This window comes from Mirounga leonina, unplaced genomic scaffold, assembly GCF_011800145.1.
Source record: "Mirounga leonina isolate KUSES-001 unplaced genomic scaffold, KU_Mleo_1.0 Mir_204, whole genome shotgun sequence".
Taxonomy (NCBI): Eukaryota; Metazoa; Chordata; class Mammalia; order Carnivora; family Phocidae; genus Mirounga; species Mirounga leonina.
The window spans coordinates 22,329,385-22,341,252 of NW_023270513.1; the positions used below are offsets into that span (position 1 = coordinate 22,329,385).

Below are 11,868 nucleotides of genomic sequence, written 5' to 3' on the forward strand. Positions count from 1 at the left end.
ATGTGATTTTTATCCTTTCTCTTTTTAGTATGATGTATCACATTGATTGTTTTGTGAATACTGAACCACACTTGCATCCCAGGAATAAATCCCACTTGATCATGGTGAATGATTTTTTTTAAATTTATTGTTGGATTTGGTTTGCTAATATATATATTTTTAGGACAGGGAATACTTTATTCAAACCCATCAGAGAAATGGACAGCTTGGGTCTGTAACAAAGCATTGTGTTTTTAAGCATAGGTCAGTAAATGTATATGAGAGTATACACTGCTACATACAAATTAACTGATCAAAGCACAACTTTTCAATGTTCAAAGCAGAATAAGCTTCCCTGTAAAAGCAGCACCTTTGTGACATTTTTAACTTTAGTATTCCTCTCCTTCTTCTTCACTTTCTCTTTCAACAAAATCCACACCAACTTCCTCATAATCCTTCTCAAGAGCAGCCATGTCCTCATGAGCCTCAGAAAACTCTTCGTCCTCCATGCCTTCACTTGCATACCAGTGACCAAAGGCACACTTGGCATACATCAAATCAAATTTGTGGTCCAGGTGAGCCCAGGCCTCAGCGATGTTTGTGGTGTTGCTCAGCATTAACATGGCTTTCTGTACTTTGGCTAGGTCTCCCTCTCCACAGTGGGAGGCTGGTAATTAATGCCAACAATGAAGTCAGTGGGGCACCAGTCCATAAACTGGATGGTACACTTGGTACTGATCAGATCAATGGCAGCATTGACATCTTTGGGAACCACATCACCATGGTACAACAGGCAGCAAGCCATGCATTTACCATGGTGAGGGTCATATTTCACCCTCTGGTTGGCTGGTTCAAAGCATGCATTGGTGATCTCTGCTACAGAAAGCTATTCATGGTAGGCTTTCTCAACAGAGATGACAGAGCCATATATGGCCAGAGGGAAGTGGATTTGGGGATAGGGCACCAGGTTGGCCTGGAATTCTGTCAGATCAACATTCAGGGCTCCATCAAATCTGAGGGAAGCAGTGATGGAGAACACAACTTGACATGTCAACCTATTTAGGTTAGTGTAGGTTGGGCATTCAATGTCAAGGTTTCCACAACAAATGTCATATATGGCCATGTTTTCTACCATGAAGGCACAGTCAGAGTGCTCCAAGGTGGTGTGAGTAGTGAGGATGGAGTTGTAGGGCTTAACTACAGCTGTAGAAACCTGGAGGGTTGGGTAAATGGAGAATTCCAGCTTGGACTTCTTGCTGTAATTGACAGAGATGTTCCATCAGCAGGGAAGTAAACCAAGAACCAGTTCCCCCTCCAAAGTTGTGGAAAACCAAGAAGCCATGAAGACCTCTGCACTGATTGGTCAGTTACTAAATTCAGTCTAAAAGAAGGTCAATGATCTCCTTGCCAATAGTGCAGTGCCATCAGGCATAATTATTGGCAGCATCTCCCTTGCCTGTGATGAGCTGCTCAGAGTGGAAAAGCTGGCAGTAGTTGCCAGTGTGAACTTCATCAGTGACTGTTGTTCCAGGTCTACAAACACTGCCCTGGGCATGTGCTTGCCAGCAACTGTGTCACTGAAGAAGGCATTGAAGGAGTCATCTCCTCCCCCAGTGGTCTTGTCACTTGACATCTGGCCATTGGGCTGGATGCTGTGTTCCAGGCAATGAAGCTCCCAGAAGGCATTGCCAATCTGGAGAACAGCCTAGCCAACATGGGTGGTAAGGCATTCACACATGGTTGCTGTTTTGCAACTGCCAAGGTGATGGTAGGGAGGAAGGGGAGAGGTTGTTATTTCTTACAGCTTGACTCTTAGGTGGTCAATGTAAGAGAACCTGCCTTGATTTGCTGATATATTGTTGAGGATTTTTGCATCTATTTTCATCAGAGATATCAACTGATAGTTTTTTTGTAGTGTTTTTATCTGATTTTCATATTAGGGTAATGCTGGTTTCATAGATTAAATTTGGTTCTATTTTTTGGAATAGTTTGAGAAGAATAAGTATCAACTCTTCTTTAAATGTTTGGTAGAATTCACTTCTGAAGTCATCTGGTCATAGACTTTTTATTGGGAGCTTTTTTATTATAAATACAATTTCATTGCTAGGGTGAGGAAAAAATGGTGGAGGAGTAGGGGACCCTATTCCAACTGGTCCCCTGAATTGAGCTGGATATCTACCAGACCATTCTGAACACCCACGAAATCAGCCTGAGATATAAGAAGATATATCTGGATTTCTACAAACAGAATATCACAGGCAGTTGGTTTCAAGGTATGAAGCGGGGAGCCATAATTCTGCAGGCAGATATCAGAAGATAAAAGGAAGGGAGAGGGAACCTTTGGAATCCTGCACTGCCGGTGCACAAAAGCCTCCCACACTGGGGATGGGGCACAGAGTAGCAGACTGGTAGCGGTGGGGAAAGGACTTTAGGGCAGATCCCTGGACTGAAACTTGGAGAGGTGGGGCCACCCATGTGAACTGGGGGCAGCTGGTGGTTTTAGAAGCACAAAGGGAAGAGACATGCCCCAACCTGGAGGTGAGGACTGGGAGTGCTGCCAAGGGGCGCACAACCCAGGACACTACCGTTTTTAACAGCACAAACAGAAATGGAGATAGTGTGGCCTGGAGAGCTCCCTGAAGAACAGACTGTGATCTCTCTGTTCTGAGACAGAAGGTTGGAAACAGTCTCTTCTGCTCTGATGCTCAGAAGAGACATGGAAAGCCACCGGGGAAAGCCGCCAGAGAATGAAAGCCACAAAAAACTGGTTTTCACTGAGCCCATTCCCCCCCACAAGGAGCAGGGCAACTCTGCCCAAACAGGGTTGCCTGAGTAATGGTGTGGCAGGCCATTCCCCTAGAAGACAGGCTGGGAGAACAAAAGGCCAACAACCCTAAGGTCCCTATAAACCAGGTGCATCTTGCTTGGGTTCTGGTCAATAATTTGGACTCTGTACATTCCCTCAACAGAATGACTAGGAGGAAGAACCCCCCAAATAGGAAACACTCAGAGACTGTGACTTACGCCACAGATTTACAAATTGATACAGATATAACCAAGATGTCTGAGATGGAATTCAAGGTAGCAATTGTGAAGATGATAGCTAGAATGGAGAAATCGATTAATGCCAACATAGTGTCTTTAAGGGTAGAAATGAAAGCTGAATTGACAGAACATAAAAATGCTATCAATGAGATCCAATCTAATCTAGATCTAATAGCTAGGGTAAACGAGGCAGAAGAATGAATTAGTGATCTAGAAGACAAATTGATAGAAAAGAAGGAGAAAGAGGAGGCCTGGGAGAAACAGCTTAAAATCCATGAAAATAGAATTAGAGAAATAAGTGACACCATGAAATGTTCCAATGTCAGAATTATTGGGATCCCTGAGAGGGTAGAGAGAGAGGGGGGACTAGAAGATATATTTGAGCAAATCATAGCTGAGAACTTCCCTAATCTGGGGAATGAAACAAACATTCATGTCCTAGAAGCAGAGAGGACCCCTCCCAAGATCAAGGAGAATAGACCAATGCCCTGGCATGTAATAGTAAAACTTGCAAATCTTAGAACCAAGGAAACCATCTTAAGGGCAGTTAAGGGGAAGAGATTCCTTACATACAGAGGGAGGGACATCAGAATAACGTCAGACCTATCCACAGAGACCTGGCAAGCCAGAAAGGCCTGGCAAGACATATTCAGGGTACTAAATGAGAAGAACATGCAGCCAAGAATACGTTATCTGGCAAGGCTGTCATTTAGAATGGATGGAGAGATGCAGAGCTTCCAAGACCAGCAGAAACTGAAAGAATATGTGACCACTAAGCTGGCCCTGCAAGAAATATTAGGGGGGGTTCTATAAAAGAAGAAAGACCCCAAGAGTGATCTTCAACAGAAATTTACAGGGGCAATCTATAAAAACAACGTCTTCACAGGCAACATGATGACAATTAATTCATATCTTTCAATAATCACTCTCAACGTGAATGGCCTAAACGCTCCATAAAACGGCACAGGGTTGCAGATTGGATAAAAAGACAGGACCCATTGATTTGCTGTCTACAAGAGACTCATTTTGAACCTAAAGATACATCCAGACTGAAAGTGAAGGGATGGAGATCCATCTTCTATGCCAACGGACCTCAAAAGAAAGCTGGGGTAGCAATTCTTCTATCAGACAAATTAGATTTTAAACTAAAGTCTGTAGTTAGAGACACAGAAGGACACTATATCATTCTTAAAGGGTCTATCCAACAAGAAGATCTAGCAATTGTAAATATCTATGCCCCCAACATGGGAGCAGACATCTACATAAGCCAGCTGTTAACCAAAATAAAGAGTCATATTGATAACAATACATTAATTGTAGGAGACCTCAATACTCCACTCTCAGCAATGGATAGATCATCTAAGCAGAAAATCAACAAAGAAACAAGAACTTTGAATGACACACTGGACCAGATGGACCTCATAGATATATACAGAACATTCCACCCTAAAACAACAGAATACTCATTCTTCTTAAATGACTGAGCCACCCAGGTGCCCAGAATACTTATTCTTCTTGAGCGCACATGGAACTTTCTCCAGAATAGACCACATACTGGGTCACAAATCAGGTCTCAACCGATACCAAAAGATTGAGATTATTCCCTCCATATTCTCAGAACATAATGCTTTAAAACTGGAACTCAATCACAAGAAAAAATTTGGCAGAAATTCAAACACTTGGAAGCTAAAGACCACTCTGCTCAAGAATGTTTGGGTCATCCAGGAAATCAAAGAACTTAAACAATTCATGGAAACCAATGAGGATGAAAACACATCGGTCCAAAACCTATGGGATACTGCAAAGGCAGTCCTAAGGGGGAAATACATAGCCATCCAAGCCTCACTGAGAAAAAAATAGAAAAATCCCGAATTCACCAACTAACTCTACACCTTAAAGAACTAGAGAAAAAGCAACAAATGATGCCTAAGCCACACATTAGAAGAGAAATAATTAAGATTAGAGCAGAGATCAATGAATTAGAAACCAGAAACACAGTAGATCAGGTCAATGAAACTAGAAGCTGGTTCTTTGAAGGAATTCATAAGATCGATAAACCACTGGCCAGACTTACCCAAAAGAAAAGAGAAGACCCAAATTAATAAAATTATGAATGAAAGGGGAGAGATCATGACTAACACCAAGGAAATAGAAACAACTATTAGAAATTATTATCAAGAACTATATGCCAATAAATTAAGCAACCTGGAAGAAATGGATGCCTTCCTGGAAACCTAAAAACTGCCAAGACTGAAACAGGAAGAAATTAACAACCTGAATAGGCCAATAATCAGTAACAAGATTGAAGTAGTGATCAAAACCTCCCAAAAAACAAGAGTTCAGGGCCTGATGGATTCCCAGGGGAATTCTACCAAACATTGAAAGAAGAAATAATACCTAGTTTCCTGAAGCTATTTCAAAAAATAGAAACAAAAGGAAAGCTTCCAGAGTCATTCTATGAGGCCAGCATTAACTTGATCCCCAAACCAGGCAAAGACCCCATCAAAAAGGAGAATTTCAGACTGATATCCCTGATGAATATGGATGCCAAAATTCTTAACAAGATCCCAGCTAATAGGATCCAACAGTACATTAAAAGGATTATCCACCATGACCAAGTAGGAATTATTTCCAGGATACAAGTGTGGTTCAACATTCACAAATCAATCAATGTGATAGAACACATTAATAAGAGGAGAGAGAAGAACCATATGGTCCTCTCAGTTGATGCAGAAAAAGCATTTGACAAAATACAGCATCCTTTCCTGGTTAAAACTCTTCAGAGTATAGGGATAGAGGGAACATTCCTCAAGTTCATAAAATCCATCTCTCAAAAACCCACAGGGAATATCATCCTTAATGGGGAAAAGCTGAGAGCCTTCCCTTAAGATCAGGAACATATCAAGGATGCCCACTGTCACCACTATTGTTCAACATAGTACTAGAAGTCCTAGCAACAGCAATCAGACAACAAAAAGAAATAAAATGTATTCAAATTGACAAAGAAGAAATCAAACTCTCTCTTTTCACAGATGACATGATACTTTATGTGGAAAACCCAAAAGACTCCACCCCCAAATTACTGGAACTCAGAAAGCAGTTCAGTAATGTGGCAGGATACAAAATCAGTGCACAGAAATCAGTTGCTTTCTTATACACTAACAATGCAACTGTAGAAAGAGAAATTAGAGAAATGATTCCATTTACAATAGCACCAAAAACCACAAGCTACCTCGGAAGAAACCTAAGCAAAGAGGTACAATATCTATACTCTAGGAACCACAGAACACTCATGAAATAAATTGAAGAAGACACAAAAAGATGGAAAAACATTCCATACTCTTGGATCAGAAGAATAAACATTATTAAAACTTACATCTATGCTACCCAGAGCAATCTATACCTTCAATGTCATCCCTGTCAAAATTCCAATGACATTTTTCAAAGTGCTGGAACAATCAATCCCAAAATTTTTATGGAATCAGAAAAGACCCCAAATCACCAAGGAAATGTTGAAAAAGAAAAACAACGTTGGGGGCATCATGTTGCCCGATTTCAAGCTATATTACAAAGCAGTGATCACCAAGACAGCATGGTAGTGGCACAAAAACAGACATATAGACCAATGGAACAGAATAGAGAGCCCAGATAAGGACCCTCAACTCTATGGTCAAATAGTCTTCGACAAAGCAGGAAAAAATATTCAATGGAAAGAAGACAGTCTCTTCAATAAATGGTGTTTTTTGACTATTGATTCAATTTATTTTCAGGTTAATGGTCTGTTCGAGTTTTCTATTTCTTCCTGTTTCAGTTTTGGTACTTTATATGTTTCTAGGAAATTATCCATTTCTTCTAGGTTGTCCAATTTTTTAGCATATACTTTTTCATCATGTTCTCATATACTTCTTTATATTTCTGCACTTTGGGTCATTATTTCTGCTCCCTCTTTTGTTATTTTATTTATTTGGGTCCTTTCTTTTTTCTTTGTGATAAGTCTGTCTAGAGGATCAGTTTTATTAACTTTTTTTTAAACAATTTTATTTATTTATTTGAGAGAGAGCATGAGCAAGGGGGAAGGGCAGAGGGAGAAAGAGAAGCAGACTCCCCGCTGAGCAGGGAGCCTGATGCAGGGCTGGATCCCAGGACCCCAAGATTACAACCTGAGCTGAAGGCAGACACTTAACCAACTGAGCCACCCAGGTGCCCCTTATTAACTTTTTCAAAGAACTACCTCCCATTGTCTCCAATCTTGTGGTTTTTTTTTTTTTTTCAGTATCTATATCATTCATTTCTGCTCTAATAGTTATTATTTCCTTCTTTCTGCTGGCGGTAGGTTTTGTTTGTTGTTCTTTTTGTAGGACCTTTAGGTATAAGGTTAGGTTGTTTATTTGAGATTTTTCTTGCTTCTTAAGGTAGGCCTATGTTGCTAGATACTCCCCTTTTAGGACCACTTTTGCTGCATCTCAAAGGTTTTGGACTGTTCTATTTTCATTTTCATTTCTTTCAATGTACTTTTTAATTTCTTCTTTGATTTCCTGTTGATCCCTTCATTGTTTAGTAGCATGTTGTTTAACTTCCATCTATTTGTGGTCTTTTTATGGTTGATATCTTCTTGTGGTTGACTTCTAGTTTCATACCATTGTGCTCAGAAAACGTGCATGGTATGATTGCAATCTTTTTGTATTTGTTGATGCCTATTTCATGACCTAATATATGATACCTTCTGGAGAATGTCCTATGTGCACTTAAAAAAGCATGTGTATTCTGCTGATTTAGGATGGAATCTTCTGAATATATCTGTTAAGTCTATCTGGTCCAGTGTGTCATTCAAAGCCATTGTTTCCTTGTTGATTTTCTGCTTAGATGATCTGTCCATTGATGTAAATGGGGTGTTAAAGTCCCCTACTATTATATTATTATCAAGAAGTTCCTTTAAGTTGTTATTAATTGTTTTATATATTTGGGTACTCCCAAGTTGGAGGCATAAATATTTACAATTGTTAGAACTTCTTGTTGGATTGTCCCCTTTATTATGATATAGTGCCCTTCTTCATCTCTTGTTGCAGTCTTTGGTTTAAAGTCTAGTTTGTCTGATAAAAGTATTGCACTTTGCCTTTCTTTTGACATCCATTTGTGTGATAAATGTTTCACCATCCCCTTATTTTCAATCTGCAGGTGTCTTAGGTTTAAAATGAGTCTCTTGTAGACCCATAAAGATGGGTCTTATTTTTTCATCCATTCTGACACCCTCTGATTGGAGCATTTAGTCCATTTACATCCAGAGTAATTATTGATAGATATACATTTAGTGCCATTTTTTACTTGCTTTGTCATTGTGTCTGGAGATTTTCTTTGTTCTTTTCTTGTCTTTGTCACTTTTGGTCTTTCCTTCCCACTCAGAGTCCCCCTTAATATTTCTTGCAGGGCTGGTTTAGTTGTCATGGATTCCTTAAGTTTTTGTTTGTCTGAGAAACTCTATTTCTCCTATTCTGAATGACAGCCTTGCTGGACAGAGTATTACTGGCTGCATATTTTTCCCATTCAGCACTCTCTTCTGGCTTGCCAAGGTTCTGTTGAGAGATCTGCAGCTAGCCTTTTGGCTTTTCCCTTGTAAGTTAGAGACTTCTTTTATCTTGCTGCTTTTAAGATTATTTTTCTTTATAACTATATTTTGCAAATTTACTTACAATATGTCTTGGTGTTGGCTTGCTTTTGTTGATTTTGATGGAAGTTCTCTATGCCTCTTGGGTTTGGATGTCTGTTTCCTTCCCCAGATTAGGGAAGATTTCAGCTATTATTTCCTCAAATAAATTTTCTGTCCCCCTTTTCTATTTCTCCTTCTGGGACTCCTCTACTATGAATGTTACTACATTTGTTGGAGTCACTGAGTTTCCCAAGTCTATTCTTGTGTTGCATAATTCTTCTTTCTCTCTTTTGTTCAGCTTCATTATATTCCATTTTTTTTGTCTTCTCTATCACTTAGTCACTCCTCTGCTTCTTCCATCTTTGTGTTCATTGCATGAAGCCTGTTTCCAATCTCAGTTGTTGCATTTTTCTTTAATGACAATCTTTTTTAACTCTTTTATCTCTCTGGTAAAGGTCTCTCTGAAGTCTTCCATTCTTTTCTCAAGCCCAGCTAGTATCCTTATGATTATTGCTTTAAATTCTCCATCAGCCATGTTACTTATATATGTTTCACAGAGCGTCATGACCTTATCTTGTTGTTTCATTTAAGATGAATTCCTCTGTCTTGGCCTTTTGTCTAAGTCTCTGCCTTCTCTATGTTAGAAAAGCCCATTATATTTCTTGCTCCTGAGAGTAATGGCTTTATGAAGAAGAGGTCATATAGTGTCCAGGACCTGGCACTTTAAGGAGTGTCTCTGGTGTGTGTTGGGTGTGCTTTGCTGTTGTGTTTTGGTTGCTCCATCCTTCAGGCCAGTCATCTGCATTTTTTGGTCCTTGACCAGAATGTGGTGAGTTTTAACTAGTTGTGCTCTGGTCTGCTTGTTAAATGAGACCTGATACTACTTCCACTAGAACCGAAGCCCTGTGAAACTCTCTGGTCAGGAGACATGTTTGTAGGTGAGGGTTTCTCCTGGTCTTCTGGAGAAGATGTCCACCACACTGGGATTGAGGCAAGCTTGACTGAGAAGTGTAGTCTCGTCAGAGCACAGGATTGTGGGACTTGATGTAAGCAGGTTAGGCAGCCAGTGCTGGCACTGCGTTGCTTCCTGCAGGTTGCTATTTGTTTATGTTGAGGCATGGGGGAACGAAATGGTGCCAGACAGCTCCTTTGTCCTTGGACAGGTGTCTGTAATTCTGAATCTCAGGGATGTGCTCCAAGAAGAGTGAATATTCTCCCCACTGTGTGGCCCAGGTGTTCTTCAGATTGCTATTTCCATTCCATTTGCCCCTGGGTCGTTTGCCTGCTTTCTCTCCAGGAGTAGGGCAGTGCTCTCAGGACTCTATCCCAGACAAACTTGCTGACTTTTAAAACGCCAATATATAATCCCTGGTGGTTGCAAGAACTCATGAAAATCAGCCACCCTCCTTTCCCAGACAATGACTTTGGGGAAATGTTCTCATTTTGCCTTCCTCTGTGTGATCTCCCCCTTCTCTCCCCTTTCTCTGCATCCATGGCTCCCTCCCCTTCACAGCACCTGCAATCTATTTCTCCCCTAACCATGTCTCCACACTTCCTACCTTTTTTGATATGGCTTCTTCTCTTCTTTTAGTTGTGGAATTTTTTCTTTTAGTCTTCATGTTGATTTCTGGGGTGTTTAGAATGATTTGATAGTTATCTAGTTGTGTTCATGGGATGGGCTGAGCCTAGGGTCCTCCTACTCTGCCACCATCTTCTTTCCCTCTCATCATAGTTTTGATTTTCATCTCCCTGTTCAATGATGTTGAGCATCTGGTCATATACTTGGCCATTTGTATATCTCCTTTGAATAAACGTCCATTTTAGTCCTTCACCTTCATTTTTCTTTTTGTGGTTTTCTGTTTATTTTTCTGCAAAGAATGCTTATTAACTTTTATATTGAAAAAATTATTGTGAATAATAATAATAATAAACAACATATCAAGCAAGTTGTTGCAATAAGTAGATGGGCCAATCTTGAGTGGCTGGTTGGGGTAGCTTGTGGGTAAGGCTACTGGTTTTACTTAGGATTAAACACTTAAAGTGACAATTTTATTCCAAACCAAAGCCCCTCTCTTTTGTGGATGAGGTAGCTTGGGTGACATAAAGCAGGGCAGGCAGAGGATTAAGTAAGTGAAGCTGAGCTGGCAATGCAGCCATGAAGCAATAACAAAATCCATGTGGGAGACTTGGCGATCTTGCACATGAAATCTTGGTCTGGATGCTACAAATTATTGTTCTCTTAGGGATTTTGATATTTAGAAGAAAACTTTATTATGTAAGGTTTAGGGCTTTTATCTAGCCAATTCAGAAGAGGTAATTAGGTAAATCACTAAAAATTTTGTAATCTGTGTTTCAAGAAATGCTGTGTAAGCATTTAGGGTCCAAGTTTATGTAAAATAAAGAAAAACAAGGAAAAGCTCATAACATGACTTTAAAATTCCAGTAAAAAAGGGTGCCTGGGTGGCTCAGTCAGTTAAGCATCTGCCTTTGACCCAGGTCATGATCCCAGGTCTTGGGATTGATCCCTTCATTGGGCTCCGTGCTTAACGGGGAGTCTGCTTCTCCTTCACCCTCTGCCCCCCAACCCCCACTCATGCTCTCTCTCATGCACTCTCTCTTTCAAATAAATAAATAAATAATCTTAAAAAAATAAAATTCTGGTAAAAAGTTTAATCCTTGAATTAAGTGATTGATATCAACAAAGTGAGTTTCCCAAGTGTCTGGACTAGTGACAGTACTAGCAAACTTGCTGGATGGAATTACTGCTTTGAAAGGAAATAATGGGGAATGATGGCATTCAAACCTCTTAATTGGGAATGCAAGCTATTATCATTATTTTCTTGAAGGAGAGGCTAATATGATAGCAGAGTGATCTGAGCAGGAGTACACATTCATTCTGCAAGAGCTAATGTAAACTGGACATCTAAGGTAATTATAGGAAAGAGTTATTAGTTTCAATAAACCAACCATATATACAAATAGTTCTATTCTTGCTTCTGAAGTCTTTTTAAATTGAAATCCTGGATAGCATGCATATTTAAGAACCACTCACTTTTACTATACTACAGATTTCTTCCTGTAATGTCCTGCCATTCACCCTGAGTATTATTTAATTTTCAGTGCCTCTTGCTTTCTGTTACGGTTCTATTTATCTCTTCTTTCATATTCCAATACCTGACTGAAACTGCATGTGGATATTA

The 11,868-nt window shown here is 39.8% G+C and overlaps 1 pseudogene; it reads right to left on the minus strand.

The window, feature by feature from the left end:
- Positions 1-368: 368 nt before the first annotated feature.
- On the minus strand, positions 369-1,717 carry LOC118025983 (annotated as a pseudogene).
- Positions 1,718-11,868: the final 10,151 nt, after the last annotated feature.